We start from the raw sequence: 17685 nt of genomic DNA, 5'->3' as shown, positions 1-17685 counted from the left end.
ATATATAATCGATTATATTATTTGTTAATATTCGGATAATGTGCTTTTTGCTATCGTTTATGAATCAACAACTGTGAGAAAATGTCAGCCAATCGATCATCGAGAGGAGGAGAGTAAGTAAACACGTGATCAGAACGGTGTTTACTCACGCATACCTGAGAGAAAGTTACTCTCACGCATTGTGGCGTGTGTATGCTCATAAGGAACGAAAAATGGAATGTCGTAAGGTGCAGTTGCGCAAACAAGTGTATGTGTCATATTTGAGTATCGGCTTTATATAAGTAGAACAGCCAAGTAGAGATGGCATTATAACATGTATACTAACACCTGCGGGTCATAATTCCCGCAAGTGGGACAGAGTATGGCCGGTTACCATGACTCACGTTTCATAACCGCCTATATTTTCCGTTTTTATATCCCCCAATCATTGTTGTATGACCGAATAACCAATTTTCATTTCGTAATAACAGAAGGAAACGATATATTTTCGTAAATGGGTGCCGATTCCCAGATTTAAAATTCCTTTTTTTTTCCATACTGTAGTTTATCAATATTTCACACGGAAGAAAACATACTTGGCTGACCATACTTCCACAAAAAAAAAATACGGGGTATTACGATTCCGAATACGAAAAAAATACGGAACATCGGCAATTATTGCTAAAAATGATGCCAAAAGTAAGCAAAGTTGCCAACTCTTACTAAAAATCCCTGAAAAATCGCCAATGTGGTAGCAAATAAAGCGCTTCTGCAAACTTCAGGGATTAAAATCAATTCAACGAAATAATCGGGGTTTAATAAAATTGCATTCAAATAAAATGATTCTTGAGATCAAACGACGGATTTTCGAGGATGCATAAGGCCGTGCACATAGTTACGGCGACCAAGAGGTACGGGAGTGTATGTTCTGCACCATACATACTCGAGAAACAACGTGAGAGGAAAGAGGCCACTCAACCAGGTGCAGGACTTGAACAACTCTGTTTGCTTTCATCTCGATCTGCTGATTTTCGCTATCTGCTGATATTGGTCTGGTGTTTTTTCCCCCGGGGGGGGGGGGATCATCATCATCATAACATCCTTACATTTCAGAAACCTTCCGTTTCATCATTTTCCCTCCTCCCCCTCCTTGACTATATGCGGACATCTATCTCTTTTTCCAACCCCCTATGAAATTTTTTCTTCCTAGTCGCAGTTCTTGTATCACGTATCTCTTCGTTCCACTATGTGCTCGGCCTTGTCATGTGTGGGCATCTCTTCTTTTACCCTATGCGATTTTTTCTTCCTAGTCGCAGTTCTTGCATCTCGGGTACCTCTTCATTCCAGTATGTTGCGCTGCCTACGATGACCTTATGACCCAACTTTCCATTTTATTTCATGACATGTCCCATTTTTTTTCCGTATTTTTCAACGAAGCCCTCTTGAATTTAGTGTCCTTCGCTGAAGTCAACGGTGAAAAGTATTTCGCCGACTTGAAAAAAAATGATCGTATTTCGCATATTTGTCGTAATTAACGTTTTTCTCGACGTATTCAATTTAATCCACTGCGATGTATTTAAAACAATCGCGCTTCATTTCCCGCCATTTGCGATTTTAGCGATAATTGGTTACTCTTTGATTACTTTTAGAAAAAAATCTAAAAAAATCTAATTAATTATGGGGGAATAAATCTAAATAAGTATAATTAATTATGGGGAAGGTCATGATAATGATGGGCTCCGGGCTCAAAAGGACGCGCTGTGATTAACAAAACTTTCATCATAACCTTGGGAAAGTAAGATTAGAATTTTTATAGAGTAGATCAGTCTTTAACTCAACCTTTTTTGACTTGCGCGGAACCCTTTTAAGTTAAAAAAAATTCTATGGCGGAGCCCCCCCCCCTTCCCCGCCGTAGGCCAATTTCTTAATTATTCATCAAAGTTACATATTTATTTGAAAATATTTATAATTATTTTTTTTAATTTTACTGTTTTTTTATTTTCCTCGAGTGACCGTGGAGCCCCTGCAGAGTGCACAAGGAGCCCCAAGGGCTCCGCGGAGCACCGGTTGAGAACCGCTGGTCTAAAGAAGTGATTCCCAATGTGGGCGGTGAAAGCTACGGGTAGAACGGGCGATGGGAGAAAAAAAAATTCTGAAGAAGGGGGCGATGGGACCAAAAATATTGGGAAACTATGGTCTAGAGCAGCGGAGCCCCAAGAGTTCCGTGTGCACCTCCCAGGGGCTCCGCGGCGACTCATTATAAAATGAATCAGTAAATTTGATAGATAAGAGTAAATAAGAGAGGCCTACAAGGTTCTGCCATAAACATTATGTACAAGAAAGGGCTCCTCGAGTCAAAAAAGATTGACAACCGCTGGTCTAGAGAAAAGCAGCCTTTCTTCGGCTACACCCTCCCCAATTTCCTAAAAAGTGACAATGACATGCTGTGTACTTGATATAGCTCGACTAAAATATGCCCACAACTTGGACGAAACGTCTGCTGTTTTTTTAAGGGTAGACTATCTTTAATTTAAAATATGGAAAACCACAGAATACGAACTTCATCCGGTGAACACTGTGCGGGTGCTGGTGTCTACGTGTATCAAAAGTGTTCACCCTTTAGGAGAGTGCGGGCCACTTAATTGAATCGAAAAGTTGTCGCGAGCCAATTAATTAAGTGATCTAGAACAGCTCCACAAGTCACAAATGACCTGTAAATGTGCCGCGGTGATATGTAAATATGCAGTGGGCCAATAAAGTTACCTGAGAATGCGCCGCTGACCACTATAATATTAAAGAAGTGTGATCCCCGTCACTCAATTAAAATTATGGAACTGTGCTCCCCGTCACTCAATTAAATTATGGAACTGTGCTCCCTGTCACTCAATTAAATTATGGAACTGTGCTCCCTGTCACTCAAGTGATCTGTAAATATTCAGTAGGTCACCAAAGTGATCTGTAAATATGCCGTAGGTCACTCAAATGATCTGGGAATGCGCCGCAATCCACTTGAAAGATCTGGCCGAGGGATGCTTGAGTGATTTGTAAACGTGCTGTAGGCCATCTTAAGTGATGTTGGACTGCATAGCGAGTCATATCATGGTCCGAGAGCCACATTTGGCCAGCGGACCATGCATAGGCGGAGATAGACTTGGAAGTCTGGGGAACACGGTCATTATTGCTGGGGAGGCACGATGATGATGTCAATTCATATATATATTAGATCAATCGACTCCACCTTTGACGCTGGGGAAGGAATGCCCCCCCCCCCGTATATCCGCCCATGGGACCATGGGTTGAGCATGTATGACAGACTATACTAACAATGGGATGTGAAAGTTTACACCGGTGGTCTTCAAACTTTTTTGAGTCCCCAGCACTGCCTACACCCACTATCGGAAGAAGAGCACCCTCTTAAGGCAAATTCGATAACACGTATGCCTGAATCAGGATAATTGTAATGCATTGGTACAGGATGTTTAATTGGGACGTTGATCAAGTGCTTGCGAGCTCGAAACCGGACACAAGCTTTGAGCACGCTTGGCACACCGTGGTGCTCACGAGCAACAGGTTGAAAATGCCCGGTCTACACCGTCAATGAGAAAAAATGCCTCCGAAACTCATTGACCAACGAGAAGGCAATTCGAATAGAATCAATTCATCATTACACATAATGACGTGTAATTAGTTAATTAATGAATGGTTAGGAGCTTCTTTTTGACCTACTGCAGATACTTTGTCACAGTCTAATATTATTGCCGAAATCGCAGAAGACATCATTAATCAAATCCAGTCAACGCCGTCCCATTCGGTCTCTCGACAGTGTCGCCATCTTCTTCTTCTTCCTCTCCGGAAAGAAACTGTGCGAAAAAAATTCCAACTTACGTAAGATATTTCTTCTTTTTCTTATATGATGCCCTTGTCACCAATATGGCCTCCAACCAATCGCTCATCGTGCATTTTATTAACTAATTACATAACGTAACAATATTAATATTGATGGAGTTGAACTAATCTTGGATCGTCTCTTGAAGGTCGTCCGTCCATCGAAGATGCACCGCCGGCAGGTGATAACCGGTTCAATTATTCAACAACAATTATCATGAGTGTTGACCATCAATCATAGAAATCTATCTATCATTAACGGAGCGCGATGAATACGAATTGGTGTACGAGAGGTGGCTCTGTGAGGATTTTCACGTGATATCTGAAATTATGCCGCGTGATTACGTGATTTGAGCCAAATTCTTCTAGAATGGGAAGAGGGGCCCTCAGACCTGTGATACGCGTGATACCCCTCGTACGAGACAGACCTCTGAAGAGTTACTCGTAAAATTAACTAGTGATGGGGAGGGGGAGAAATATTAGCTGTGTGACCCCACGCAAATAAAAGTGTAACGCAAGCTCCTTGTTCATTCATGAGAGCACACAATCATTTTTAACAACACATTTTTAGATGTTGGGGTTCACGCATTCACCACGAATTTTTAGCAGTAAGAACGGCTCTTACACATTTCTAGGGCCACGAACGTCTCTTGCGCATTTCCAGGACTATGAACTCATCTTGAGCATTTCTATTCGTGCAATGCGCATTTCTGGGAGTGCGCGCAGGCTCTCACGCATTTCCATTCGTGTTATGCGCATTTCTGGGAATGCGAATGACTTTCACCGATGTCCAGGGGGCCACGAACCCATCTTGCGCATTTCTATTCGTGTTATGCGCATTTCTATTCGTGTTATGCGCATTTCTATTCGTGTTATGCGCATTTCTAGTGTTACAAACACCTATTGCGCATTCTATTCATGTTATGCGCATTTCTGGGAATGCGAACGACTTTCGCGGATGTTTAGGGGATCATGAAACAAACCATCTTGCGCATTTCTAGTGCTGTAAACGCATCTTTCCCATTTCTGGAGTTACGAACTATTCTCGTACATTTCTAGGTATGCGAACTCATCTTACGAATTTCTAGGATTATGAACGCATGGCATCGGGCACATTTCTTAAGGGGGGGGGGAGGGGGAGTTATGAACGGCCAATAATGGCCGGCTAGAAGCAGGCCAATCTCAAGTCCATATTTGTAGAGTTCAATTTAACGCCCAGCGTCGTGTGTAACATATGGAAACAGTTCCAGGATACCGGATCCATCGAGAGAAAGCCTGGGCAAGGTCGTCCAAGAGCCACGACGGCCAGAGAAGATCGCCATTTGTCGATTATAGCGAGGCGTAACAGGAGTGCTACAGCTTCTCATGACTTGTATGCAGCCACAGGAACCCGTGTATGAAGGGTGACTGTTTCCAAAAGACTTCATGAGAGAGGGTTGTTTGCAAGAAGACCTGCTGTTTGCGTCCCGCTCACTTCTACGGACAGCAGAATCCGTTTATCATGGTGCAGAGAGCATAGAGATTGGAGTATGGATCAATGGGCGACCGTTCTCTTCACTGATGAGTCCCGGTTCAGCCTGAGCACCGATTCTCGCCGTACGTTCATATGGAGAGAATCAGGGACCCGCTACCTACCCTTCAATGTCCGCGAAATCGGCCATTATGGCGGAAGAGGTTTAATGGTCTGGGTAGGCCGCACACCTCTCCATGTCTTTGAAAGAGGCACTGTGACTGGTGTGAGGTATAGGGATGAGGTCTTGGAGCCCTATGTTCGCCTTTTCAGGGGTGCGGTTGGTCCTGAGTTCATTTTAATGGACGATAACGCGAGGCCACATATGAACATATGTATGAACATATCAAATTTCATTAAAATCGGTATAGTAGTTCTAGAGATAATCGACCAAGTCTGCAAATTCTCTTAATTTCTTACACCAGTGTAGGTTACAATGGGGTTTTGTTTCGCATGAAAATTTAGGATATATTCATAAAAATTTTTCGTAAACTATTAGTTACCTTAGTTATTTCGTTTCTTTGGGGGGGAAAGAAGAGTTTGAAGAATATTCTATAAATTTCCATAGGTAATTGGTTGCCGTGGGACTTATTTGTATAAAAATACGGGTTATATTTGTTAAAATTCCCCCACACTTGTTATAGGTTCCGTGGAGCTTCGATACCTATGAAAATTTAGGGCATATTTATTTAAATTTTTCGTAAGCTATTGGTTACCGAAGGGATTCGTTCTTTATGGGGGGGGGGGTGGAATTTAAAGAATATACCGTAAATGTTCACAGATTATTGGTTGTCGAGGAGCTTCGTTTCTTGTACAAATTTAGATATTTTGGATATGGCTGTTTAAATTTTTTCGTTAATTATTGGTTACCGCGTAGGGCTTCGTTACTTAAGATAATTTAGGGTAGATTCGTTTAAAATTTCTCCAAGATTATTCCGAAGATTGAGATGTTTTATTTACTCTAAGAATATAAAAAAACACAATAGTTAAAAAATTGAAATTCTCAATAGACACAAAAGTAAAAATCTAAAATATTGCTGAGCTTGAGTGGATTCTTCAAATCAAAGATTATCCCCGTGATAAAGCAAATCCGTGTTCAGATGTTCTCTCTGATTTTACGAGATAGATTAGTTCTGCAAAATAATCGCGTCAGTCAAAACCTCGTAAAGTTAGATCGGGTAAGGCGAAAGATACCTTCAACACAGAAACAGGAAATGGATACAAAATGTCAGATAACTGAAGGACCGAAATCTGTATCGAAATGGATCAAATGAAAATTGACCTGATTGTTGTTAAAATTGCGTTAATTATGTGAGTTCTGAACTTGAAGTTCCAGTTCGACACTTCTGAGAATCGGAGTGAAAGTTGCCGCCCAGGCACGCTAGCTAGAGCGAAAATCGCCGTCCTGGCTCACAAACCAGAACGGAAGTGTTCGCCCAGGCACGGAAACAAGAGAAGGCACAACACAAATGTGCCGATTAAGACATGAAACTAGAACCGAAGTGGCCGTCTAGCATTGTTTACTATGCGGTGTCCCAAATCGTAAGAGAAAATTCCACGCCACGAAGGAATTGCACGCCAAGGCGTAACACAAGTAGTTAACAGTCTAACTGAAGACCCCCAACACTCAAACGTAAAAATTTTCTCGGTAGAACCCTAGTTCCACTGGGAATTTTGCAATTATTTCTTACCTCGGGGCTTCGTTTTTTTAAATAAAAGTTCAGGGTATATTTGTTTAATCCCCCCCCCCCACAAGCTTCGTTTCTTATGAAAATTTACATATATTCGTTTAAATTTCGCCCTTCCCATCCAAAGTTATTGATTAGCGTGGGATTTCGTTTCGTACGAAAATTTAAACGAATATAATCTAATTACTTCCCCTCGACGTGTAGATACTCTCGTAATACTTGCAGAGACAATAAAAATCGAGTTGGCTCATCACCATGGTTGGCTTCCCGTCCTGGAAAATTCGTGCTTCAGAAAAATACAGTAAAAATTACCATACGATGTCTCTTCACAATCACCACACATGCGCACTCGTTGCCGATTCACGTAGATGTAGCAGCACCTTTTTGAGTGGCACCTACCGGAGACATACATTTCTTTCCGACGCATCTTTTAGGTGTGAGATACCGGAACCAAGGACTTTCAAGGAAAGTTGTAAAGGTGTCCAATGTGTTAACCTTGGAGACACAACTGGTCAACTGACTTTCACTCAATGTCAAATGGATAGTTTGCGCATTTCCCGTATTTTATTGCAACATGACGAATACAGCAGTGCAATTCTCATTCTTATCAACGCGTTTTCATCGAGAATGGACTATTATTAGAAACGGTATGCAAATGGCTTTCCTCGTTCGTTATCGAACTATTCGATCTTCTGGTTTATGTTTTTTTCCTCCATCTCGAGTCAATTGTTTTACGTTAATCCCAAATTGAAATTGCGCCGCCATCTCCTAGGTACCAACCAACCGGAAGTGCTCATGTACACGTCGACATTTTCACGGAGTGTGTCTGAAGGCGATGGCGTCCTAGCGGGTCCAAGGCCCCGAATCAAACAAGGAACCCCTAAAAATTATTGGACATTGGACTTATCTATGCATATAAAATTACATGTCCTGACTGATTCATTATAGCTGAACCGAAAAGGCTGAAGCTATAAATATGGCATTTGGTCAGTAGTTTTATTTCATGAAGAGATAATAGCTAAAGGAAGTTTAAATTCTCGGGTTTTTAACCAATCGAAGACGACGCGGATTTCACGAATCGGAAATACGGACGCATCCTAAGACGGGATTTCTGAAAGTTCAGCCTCTATGGTGGTCATGATGTGCTCAAATGTTATAAGGGGGAATCATTGCTGAGTAATTTTCAGATTGCCAAATCCACGCGAGCGAAGCCGCGGGTTACAGTTAGTTAATGACGAAAACAATTTCGTTCATTAATTCTGAAAATCGTTTCATCACCTTTTGTTTAGTGTGATATTTTTGAGCTGTATATTCATCATTTCTGTATATTCTGTAACTATTGATGCTTTTGTTACATTGATTCATGACTCCACCCACCTCCACCAAGAAAATCTGCGTAAGACTATGATTGCACCCCCTCGGGAACTCGGGAAATGTCGGAAAACAAGAAACCATAACGCGGGAAGAAAAATCAAATCCATCTCTCCTTTCGCCACAGCAATCGACAGAGGAAACGATTAGCCCATATATATATATATATATATATATATATTTTATATAAAGGATTAATTATTTTATATATAAAGGATTTTATATATATATATATATATATATAAAATCCTTTACACTAAATAAATATCTCAGAAGGAACCCACGAAAAAGAAGGAAAAACTACAAAATTCCTAACTCGCTTCGACACACAATGGGTGCCGCTACAGTTCAAGAGACGTCGTACTTTAAATCAGTGCCCTTTCTGGTTCGGAGCCCGGGACACCAGACCCCCCTGCTCCTCCTAGTACAGCAAGTACAGTGGATCCGACTATAAGTGACGCTCTTCAAGAATGAGCCATGAAAAACGTTAGGAGTCATTCAAGTATAACGTCAGCATCGATGGGGGGGGGGGGGTGAGGGGTTTCGGATTAAATAACGTCGTAGTATATAATCCAGGGTCTCAAATAAATGGGAACTAATTGAAATTTTCGAGAATTTTCTAGGTAGGGCCTCAGAAAAATCAGTTGGCCCGTGGGCCCATGCCGCTTTTAAGACGACCCTGCCTATATGGTGCCATCAAAGGTGCCCAGGCTCCTTGTGCTTCCTTGTGAGGTGTGAGCGGTGAAAATATTCCAAGATATGGAGATATTGATACCATGTTTCCCAGAGCATTTTTTTTTTCCAGATTGTATTTGCGAGGTGTACGGGAAAATATAATCCTTTCGGGTGCGAGAATATCTCCCAACAGAATAAACGGGACGAAAATCGCTGCGGAGAACACGAGACAATCCCAATCCCTGTTCCAAGATAACAACAATCAGTCATCACGGCTGACATCATCTCTGTGAGAACCAAAGTACGCCATGTTTTTTTTTTTTTTTTTTTTGGCGATCAATTTGAATCCTTTTGTGTCGGGACCAGGAACTTGGCTTCATAAAAAGAATAAAGGTTTTCGTTTTTATTCTTGCTTCATTTCATTCGTGGAAAAGACACGATCATTACTATCATTACCATCTCGATGGAGGATGCATGGATATGGTCCTTCGGGATAATAATAGCAACCCATCGCGTCATTGGTCAAGTCTGATAAACACTCACACACACAAAGAACATCCGTCCCCCATCATCATCATGATCATCATGGCCGTCTGCGATGAGAAAAACCAGAAAACTCGCAAGTGATGCGAGAAATTCGCATCTCGACTATTTTAAATCGTAAATTCCGAAAGAAAATTCGCATTTAGTTCAGTATTTCATGTTTTTTTAGGATTTGGTCAACAATAATGTCACATGTTGAAGTGGATCCAATAAATGCCCTATTATGAATCCCCCCCCCCTTTTCAGGAGCGCCGACGTGAAGGAAATATTGAGGAGAGAGCTGAAAATCGCTATTAGTCCTGCATATAATGAATGATCGAAAGAGTGACCTAGAAAGCGTATGAGCATGTAAATGACCGAAAGAGTGACCAAAAGAGTTTCGAAGAGAGTATGTAGGTATGTAAATGAGCAAAACAGTGACTGAGAGAGGAGAGAGCAAGGTAGCAGGCCAGTGAGTGGCCACACACAAAATGTTGAACTAAACAGTGTGGGTGCATAGAAGTGACCGAAAGAGTGACCTAGAGAATGTGGGAGCATGAGAGTGACCCAAAGAGTGATCTGTAGAGTATATAAGTGTGAGAATGACCAAAAGCATTCAAAATAGTGAGCTAGAGAGTGCATGAGTAAGAGAATGACAGAAAGAGTTGCCTATAGAGGGAGTGAGCATGAGAGTGATCTAAAGATTGTCCGAAAGAGTGTTTGAGCATGAGAGAGACAAAAAAACCTAGAGAGCCAGGGAGCAAGTGAATGAGCAACCAAAAGAGTGATCTATAGAGTATATAAGGAATGAACAAAAGAGTGACCTTGAGAGCAATTAAGGGAGCATGTCAGTGAGCGACCAAAAGAGTGACCTAGAAAATGCTCAAGCATGTGAGTGACCAAAAGAATAACTTAGAGACAGAGATGTATTCACAGTGGCTGGATAAACTGGGCTATGCCAATAACTTCTAATGATAGATGTAGGAGGTATAGGAGGCAGTGTGTAGGAGGTATTGGCAGTGTGTAGGAGGTATTGGCAGTGGAAATTTGGCGAATAACTGGTCAAGGAAACTGGACCAGAGTAAGTGAAGGGCTTCAAAATTTGTGAAGCCCACAGGTGGCAAAACCATAGGTCCACCTCTTGATTGCGAGCTCATGTGAGATTAATGTCAACGCGTTCTGACCACGACTCTTCAAGATACCGACATTCGAGGAACCGAAAACGAAAATGCCATCGAGGCTCATTGAAGAAAATAAGACTTCAGTGTAGAGGAGGATCGTGTTTATGAGCGACCAACAAGAGATTAATCCTCATCCAATTCCCACAGTCACGTGAACGTACTTTGATCTTGCTGGTGGGTATTATCAGTGATGAAGAAGAAAGGGGATAAGCAGAACAAAACGCGTGAATATGTGAGATGAGAGCCACTCTGTGATGGGAATTCGCGGCAGCAACGACCTCTGTCCGTGTCAATGGTTCCCGTTATCAATGGATGGAGGGGGGGGGGGAAGGGGGTCCCAGTAAAAAAAAAGCAGATCGTTTTGATAAGTACATTCCTACCCAACTCCCCCCTCCTCCAATGAAAGAGTGATTGGATTTGTCAGACGTATCTCAAAGAAAACCACTTTTTTTTTTCGGGATGGTTGGCTGTCCCGTATTTTAGTTTTCAGAGGTCTCGCCCCGGGGTATTCCGCTGCCATTAAGATTGACGTACTCAGTGAGTGACCAAAAGAGTGACATAAAGACAGTTTACAGAAACTTGGTTCCCTGGCATTTTGCCTAGATGGAGCCAACTATACGGGAGAATCACCGTAGAAGTTAGTGAGTGCTCGTATGGCTGACCAAGTGAGTGAATGAGTTACCAAGTAAGTGGATGAGTGACCAAGTGAGTATGCGATTGAGTGACCGCGTGTGTGACCAAGTGAGTATGCGATTGAGTGACCAAGCGAGTGGGTGAATTACTGACTGAGTGAGCGCATGTAGGAAAGACCCATTCACTCTCTCACCCACACGCTTGGTCACTCATACGGTCAATCATTTGATTACTTTTGTTGCACCAGCCACCACGGGGTCACAGAGAGCTGTGAAAAAAAAAAAAAATGTCAAGACACGAAGGTTTTTAGTAAAACATGCGAAATATGGGGATTCCAAATACGGAAAAATACTGGACATCAAAAGTTATCGCCAAAAATGATGCTAAAATAAAGCAGAGTGGCTAACTATTGCTGAAAAGTATTAAAATGTCGCCAATGGTGGGAAATGAGGTGCTACTACAAGTTACGGTTTTATTAAAATGAATTCTACAACGTAAAACGTTTAACACACAGTTTCCCAACCTTTCTTTCCCCCCCTTCTTCAGAAATTTTTTTCTCCCATCGCCCCAAACGCAATCTAACCCGTAGGATCCTATGGGTTAGCTTCTACCGCCCCCCAGGGGGCGTTAACGTCTACATTGGGAATAACTAGTTTAACGCATGGGTCCTTTCTCGAGTCGCGAGCACTGCCTATACCCATTTGAAAGAGGAGCACCGCTTACTGCAACTTTGACATACTTATGCCTGAAATCTGCCTAATTGTAATATTGTAATCCGTGAAAGCAATTTTTACAGGGTGTTTCCTTTAAAGCGTTGATCAAGTGCTCGCGAGCACGAAATTTTGCACGAGCATAGAACACACTCTCGGTGCTCGCGAACAACACGTTCAAGATGGCTGGTTAAGCATGACTAATATATATGCGAAAAGAGATATTCTTATTTATTGCCGCAATCATCATAATATAATTTGAGAGCTGAGAAGATAATTTGTAATAATCCTTTATTTCAATGGCGAATGAAATTATGAAATTCAAGATTCGTTGAAAATACGTGAAAACAGACACATTTTTGTAAAAAAGTCAGGACAGTCAAAAAAAAAAAGAAAAAACCGGGACTGTCACGCAAAAATATGGCACGTATGGTCATTGCATGGTTTGGGAGTTATTTTGAAGAAAAAAAATTGTCCATAGTTTTCGAACCGCTGTCGCTGTGTTTATATTATCATAGATGGCAGCACAGTGCGAAAAACAGTGAAAGTTTATTGTATCTGTCTCTCAACTGTCCGTCATCTCAACAGATGGCGCTACTGGATAAATAAGTAAATTTCCAGTGCTAAGATTATTTGAACAGTGTCCCGTAAGTTCGTAAATAGTTTAGAAATGCTGTTTGCGAAAGAGTTATTCTCAGAAATCGGGGTTTCTCTTTGCACAGAAAAAAAAAAATCAGTTCAGGTTTCTGCTGATAGAAGTTGCTGCAAGAAATAGTATCACAGAATTTCCGATCTGAACCTTACTTCAATCTCTTGTGTCCGAAACGTTTGTAAAGATTCCGCCATTGATTCGCTTCTCTTTTGACTTTTAACAGGATCGTTAGTCTATGAAATAACTACACTGCTGGCCACCGTAAATGCAACACCCTGAAGGAAGCATGCAAATAATATGAAATGTACAACATGCATCAGCGGAGGTGAGATACGCAAATGATTAGAATTGCAGCGCAGACGCACATCACGCGCGCCTGTGGCGCCACTTCAAAGCGCTATTTAAGGCTTGGAGATTTCGACGATTTGAAGTACGGCAATTGAGTTTTTCTTGTGGTTTTTTCAAAAAAACGATCAATTATGCCTCGTAGAAAACAGCGATCATCTTATGATCAAGTATCCGAGTTCGACAGAGGAAGGATAGTGGCCTACCGAGATTGTGGATTATCTTTCAGGGAAATCGGTAGTCGTGTTGGACGAAACCAAACAACTGTAATGCGGATATGTGATCGTTGGATGCAGGAGGGTACGACGGACCGACGTGTTCGATCGCATCCACCTCAGTGCACCACTTCACGTGATAACAGGCGTATTGTGCGTATGGCAGTGACGGATCGCTCAGCCACATCACGAACCATAGCACAGCACATTCAGTCTGTACCGCATCATCCAGTGTCTGCGCGTACCATTCGACGCCGTTTACAGCAGAGTGGTCTGTCCGCAAGACGTCCATTGCTTCGTCTACCCTTGACGCAGAACCACAGACGTCTACGCCGCCAATGGTGCGATGAAAGAAGGATGTGGACGGCACAATGGAATGAAATTGTCTTTACTGACGAGTCACGCTTCTGTCTGCAACACCACGATGGTCGGTATTATGGTATGGGGCGGTATTGGATATCACTCTCGCACTCCTCTAGTACGCATTGCCGGTACTTTAAAAAGCCAGCGCTACATCTCCGAGGTGTTGGAGCCAGTTGTCCTTCCTTACCTTCAGGGCTTGCCCACAGCCATATTTCAACAGGATAATGCGCGACCACACGTGGCACGCATTGTCCAAAGGTTCTTCGTCAATCGCCAGATTGAATTGCTTCCCTGGCCAGCTCGCTCTCCGGATCTTTCGCCGATAGAAAACATGTGGTCCATGGTTGCTCAACGATTGACCCAGATTACATCCCCAGCTGCCACACCAGATCAACTTTGGCAACGCGTGGAAGCTGCTTGGTCTGCTGTACCCCAAGAACACATCCAAAGTCTCTTTGAATCAATGCCGAGGCGTGTGGCAGCGGTGATCTCCAACAATGGCGGCTACTCTGGCTACTGATTTTGGCAGGAACCACACTTCACAGAAGTCTATAAATTTAATCATTTGATGCTTGGTCAACATGTTATCTACAAAATAAATATTGTTGCGATATCTCTTGTCTTTCTTGGTGTTGCAATTTGGGTGGCCAGCAGTGTAGTTAAACCGCAGAATATAAATGAGTCTTACGTAAGATGATATATCTTATGTAAGATGATATATGACCATATTTCCTCGAGAGAAATACGGGAAATTAGAATTACAAATACGGGAAAATACGGATATCGCCAATTATCGCCAAAACTGAACAAAGTTGCTAAATATTGCGGTAATCACGGTAAAAACAATATGGCGGGAAATGAAGCATTACTGCGAATTGCAGTGGATTAAAATGAATTCCACGAGATAAAACGTTCACCAAGACAAATGTGGGAGAATAATATTCTGATTTATAGTTGTAATTATCATAATATAATTTATGAGTTTGAAAATAATTTCAATCTTTGACTTCAATAAAGAATAAAAATTCAAGTAGGCTTCGCGTAAAAAACGGGACACTCTCGACAAAATGTCTAAACCACCAGAAAAATAGAAAATACCGAGACTGTCCCGAGAAATACGGTACGTATGGTCACCTTAGTTTTACGCATTAAAATTACTTGATTACACGAATTTCATACTTTTAACGATAGCATATATGTAGGGCTAAAAGTCGTCATCCTTTAGGAAGACATTTCCTCCTTTTTAACGTCATTCCAAGCGTCTTCCCACGTTTCGGAAAATTCGCCGTTTTGCGCTCCTTTGTGTGTGTGTGAGGGGTTTCTGGAATCTTTTTTTTCCGTAAAATAAATTTTCCACTTTGAAACAGTTTCTCTCTATTGATATGAGTGTTTTTGTGAGGTTTTTTTCCCATTGACCAATAGCCGCCGAAATTGCCAGAATTCTTTCTGTTTTTGCTTTTTGGTTCTGTTTTAGAGTTGGGAAAAATTATTGTTGTCTTGGATTTCGGACATTTCTTCAATGACGAACTTTACTGACAATCATGCGTACGTACTATGAATTTTGTATGGTACACCTCTTTTTTTCTCTGTTATAACTTCGTACCAAATTTCATTAAAATCTGCCCACTAGTTTTTCAAAAATTCGACATAATGTGCTAATTCTATTAATTTTGCACACGAGTGTATGTATATAAATTGTATTATGATAATTACGACAATAAATATTCATCTCATATTTTTCAGGTTCTACGATTTTTTTTTCACAATTTTTCCAGCAATTTTAATAACAATTGGTGATTGTGCCTACTTCTGGTAACGTTTTCGATGACAATTGGCGATGTCCTGTATTTTACCCTAGGGGCCATTCAAGTATTACGTAAGCAGATTTTCAGCCATTTTTGACCCCCCATCAGCAGCTTAGTATATTTCATATCTTCAAAAAGGGGTGTTTGATGACGTAAGCAACCTTCAAACTCCCCTTCCCCCCCTTGTCATCAAAAGTCAGTAAATCCGAAACCCCCTTCCCCCCCCCCCCCCCCCCCCTTGATGCTAACGTAATACTTGCATGACCCCCCATTTATGATCCCAGGTTGACGTTTTTTTTTTTTTTTTCTCAATGAAATATGGTCATCTGATCATTTGAACATTTCCCCCCCCCCCCGTGAAATACATTTTTGTTCATTGCGCTTCGTGTGTGTAGCAATCCTTCATTTTCCTCAACCTGCAGTAATTACCAAATTGCATGTTTGACTATATTTAGCGGTACTACCCCGTATTTATCGCATCCCGTAGAATCGCAATTCCCGACATTTTCCACGATGACGTATGTCGAACGCAAGTATGAAAGGTATAATTTTTAATTTGAACCCATATGCACACACAAAACAAAACAAAGAAAAAAACTAACATAAATTGCAGAAGTCGAACAATTTTTCATTCAGTTAGAGTTAAGTTTTATTAGAATGAATTTAATCAATTTCTGCTTGCGGACCACCCACGTATACCACCTTCGCGGACCACAGGTTGACGAAACACTGCACTATATTAATGATATTTTGTTGCTCTGAGAAGTGCTAAAAGCTTTTATACTGCGTAACGGCCACTCGCTACAGGACATTTAATTATTTGAGGGGAGCAGGGAAAAAACATTTGAAAAATATCGGTGGTTAAAAAAAGCCGGTGGAGAGACGACAACAAATTCAAGGTGAACCACTCGAGACGGACAAGCTCGAGGCCGACCAATTTCATGGATTTCCCCAAAGAAAGAGACATCATGTGTTTATGCATGTCATAATCGTTTCGAAATCCCTAAAAATGACGTCTTTCTTCTCGCGTTGACCATATTGAATTTTTTTTTTTCACTCAGAATGTACAGTCATTTGCCAACAGTGATGGTAACTCGTGGGAAATTTCCCGTACTGGTGAGAAAAATCGGCCAAAATTGATGCACATGGGAAATTTCTTGGCGTTTGCGGGAAATTTTGAGAGTTCATCAAACAAAATAATTTTTATTGAACAAAATAAATAAATGCAAAACAATGCTTTTCTAGTGAAAAATACTTGACTGCATATTTTCACCGATAGAAAGCAGCACAATTTTCGGAATGTGTGGGAAAAATTTAGTAAAAAGGGAAATTTTGTTTGATGAGATTACCATCACTGTTTGGCAATTTACTGTCGTTTGAGCTGAGAAAGAGGCGTCTTTTCTGTAGAGTGATTTAACCCCTGTATACGATCAAATATTTCGTCCATGCGCCAGTGGAATGAATTCAATCTAGTTTTCTCTCTCTCTCTGTGTTTTCCCCTCTCTTTCTCCTCATCATCGCAAATCTCCGTTGTAACACTACGAACCGAAGTTGTTTTTTTTCCTTCCTTTCTTTTCTATACTCTTGTTAGTGACTCGTTTTTCCTCACATATAATGTATTTTTTTTTATATACATGCAAGCAGGGGAATATGCAGGATTGAAATTTTGGGGGCCACAAAAATTTTCTACCCGAGAAATTTTCAGCTGCTACCACCCTTAAAAAACCATTTAAATTAAAAGAAATTCGTTAATACAGCACATACAAAGGTATTTTCTTCCAATATTCAATCATAGCAATAATAAAAATTCGTTTATAGTTATCTGGATTTCGGATAATGTTATAATTTTTTCCCGTCGAAAGCTCTTTTTGCACATTTTGAAGCAAAGGTTTGACGAATTGGTTTTTATTCCTGTAAAGTTATCGTTTAAGACTATGCATTCAACTGCAAGACTGTGTAGGAGGCTCTGGACGATGTTTTTCCTCCTTCCCCCCTCTTGTTAACAAACATATCCATACTTTTAAGGTCGCAATCAGTCCGTAGTATTCACTGTGTTCCTTGTACGCGTGGAGCTGCTTATGCAATGGCCTTCCTTCAGTGAAGGCGAAAATAAAAATCTTTCCCTTCAGTTCATGATCAGTTTCTTTCAGT

Source organism: Pholcus phalangioides, unplaced genomic scaffold (assembly GCF_987345545.1).
Source record: "Pholcus phalangioides strain wild (caught in Gottingen) unplaced genomic scaffold, Ppha-v1.0 ptg000020l_1, whole genome shotgun sequence".
NCBI lineage: Eukaryota > Metazoa > Arthropoda > Arachnida > Araneae > Pholcidae > Pholcus > Pholcus phalangioides.
The sequence above is the reverse complement of the archived record's forward strand: the minus strand, read 5'-3'. Positions refer to the sequence as shown.